This window comes from Schistocerca cancellata, chromosome 6 (assembly GCF_023864275.1).
Source record: "Schistocerca cancellata isolate TAMUIC-IGC-003103 chromosome 6, iqSchCanc2.1, whole genome shotgun sequence".
In the NCBI taxonomy this organism is placed as follows: Eukaryota; Metazoa; Arthropoda; class Insecta; order Orthoptera; family Acrididae; genus Schistocerca; species Schistocerca cancellata.
The window spans coordinates 390529648-390532394 of record NC_064631.1 but is presented as its reverse complement, the minus strand read 5'-3'; positions in this window follow the sequence as shown (position 1 = coordinate 390532394).

Here is a 2747-nt window from a genome sequence, read left to right as displayed (position 1 = left end):
ATAGCCACTAGACTTAACGCATTTTGACGCTATGACATTTATTTTGTGGAGATAGTAAAGGATGATGGTGAACTGATGAAACTGAGTGAATAGTAAAATGCCAGAGAATGATTCCCTGTCAATAAATGAAAATATTTATACACACAAAATGCACCGTGTGCAGTATGCCAACTGAACACAACACGATCGCACACCAATATGTTACGTACTAGCCTCTTAACAACGTTAAAGTCAGTAGCACAATCACACGAGCAACGTGAGTGGTAGTGTACTGCTGACGATAAACTTGTATGATGATGATGATGATGATGGGGCGCTCAACTGCACGGTTATCAGCGCCCGTACAAATTCTCAACCTTTACTCAGCCCAATTTCGCCACTCACATGAATGACGATGAAATGATGAGGACAACACTGACACCCAGTCATCTCGAGGCAGGTGAAAATCCCTGACCCCTCCGGGAATCGAACCTGGGACCCCGTGCTCGGGAAGCGAGAACGCGACCGCTAGACCACGAGCTGCGGACTAAACTTGTAAGTAGAGGCCTTTGTCTCTACTTTTTTTGGATGAACGTCTGTTATTTTGAACTTCAATCGTTTCTAATAGCAGGAACTTTGCTATTTGGACTCGCGTACTTCAGGTATTGATTTGTGTAGTGGCTTTACTTGTATATAAGTAAATGAAAAATTAACTTCATGATATATGAATCGCATACCCAGATTCCAAAAGCTTATTTTAAAAGGCGAATAATAGGCTAAGTAACATTTGAAAAAATATGTGATTGCTTAAAGAAAAAATTTAGTAGATAAAATGAATTGGACAGAGAATCTGTATGCACAAAAGCCCATAACAAGTAAGAAGCCTCGTACAAAATTACCTAAACTTATACTAAAGTGAAACTAAACAATTGGTGTGATTGTGATAAGACAGCAACCGTTTGTGTTGAGGAAGAGAATAAGTGAATCGTGTGTAATGACGATCCCTTGCGGAGTACTAAAACAGCATTAGGACAAAGAAGCAGCATTTCTGCCAAATGAAAAGGTGTGCCCTTACCTCGGGGGAAAAATGAAGCTGCATCCAGTAAGAGGGTGTGCCACCGGAGGAGTGTGGGTGGATTCAACTGCACAGGAACACAAAAAACGTCTCCAACACCAATCCTCCTTGAGAAAACAGCACACCACATAAACGCTAGGTGCCATGTCTAAAGGTCATGTGTGAACTATGCCATGTGTGCACCTACAGTAAAATGGACTTTTTTGAGTATTCAAATGTACAGCTAAATCGCGTATCCGTAAACGAAACATGACATAATAGTATTCGTCTAAACTTATCAACTTTTGACTTTTGTAAATAAGCAGCCTATCGTAACGATAAAAACAAAAGGGGAACGAAAAGTCAATTTAGTCTGAATTCAATGTCCAAGTCTCTCCAATTAAGTGAAATCGAACGAAATGGAATAATTCATGTTGTACATAGTATGAGTTCTGAAGTCACGTTACTATTTGTCATTACCAAATAAATTCAAACCTTATCCGTTGTGCACGTAACTGTCCATGCGTTTTAACTCTGTACGCACTGAAGTAGCGCATCTTCTTCAAGAAAGTGATAGCATGGTAGAAATGTGTAATGAAGCCAGGAGCCTAGGCATTGCGGCCGTATGCGATCTGGCTCTGTGGTGAGAAGCAATAAGACAGCGCTTTGTACGTAGACAACAGGGCGTACTTAGGAACGACGCTCAACCTGGTCTGTCACTATCTGGTAAAGTGTTGCAAACCGCATCTGACGTCACTCCTCCACTGTATTTGCGACCTGAATTGCGTCGCCCACACGAATCATGGCTGAGCTCTAGTCTCACCCACAGGACAATAGTCTTGCTCAAATGTCATACTGACGAATACATATGAAGAAGCCGAGATCAGAACATCATAACCGATAGACGTTAAGTTTATTCGACTATTCCCAACGAACGTGTAAGATATGTATACATGAATATCTTCTTTTCCATCAGTTGAATGACTACTCATTATCAAGTAATGAATTGTTTCGTAGTCATACAAGGGGTATTGTAACACTCCTTTCTAAAAGTTACTTTTTGTGTGTGAAATTTTGTGTAACGATTCGAGACGAAAGATTCATAAGTTAACATTTACACTATCTGTACAAATAAACAAGGTCAAGGCCTTCAGTTTGTTTGAGAGCAGCTAGGATATGCCTGGCTGTTTGCTTTTATCTTCCGCAGTCCTGACATCACTACGTAAGCATCGATCTGTGTAGCGCTGCATAATGTCCAGTATATTAAGCTAATGCAGTGGGAACGTGTTCTAATACTTTATTGCCACACCCCTCTACGTATTTATGTTAGCTACAATTCATTTTTTAACCTTTTCTGCGAGAGACACATCATTTCGAAGTGGCAACTATCAGCCACTGGCATGATTTTGTTACATATTTTCGATAATTCTTTTTTGCTTGTTGTGCAACCTGGAGCTGCAGACATTCGAAGAAGAAGTCCGAGAATTTTAACTAATTGCACAATATAGAGCGGTTACCAGTCGGTGATATGTAGATTACATTTCAAAAGCTCCATCGCCCGTCATCTTCAGTTGCGCTGCTACCAACACCAGACGGTGACAATTACATAGTGCATTATTAAACAGTTACGATACTTATTTTGTGAGCCGAGGTGGAAGCTAGCGCATACGATACGACCATAAGTGTCCCATAAGTCTCCCAAACTCCTAATCAC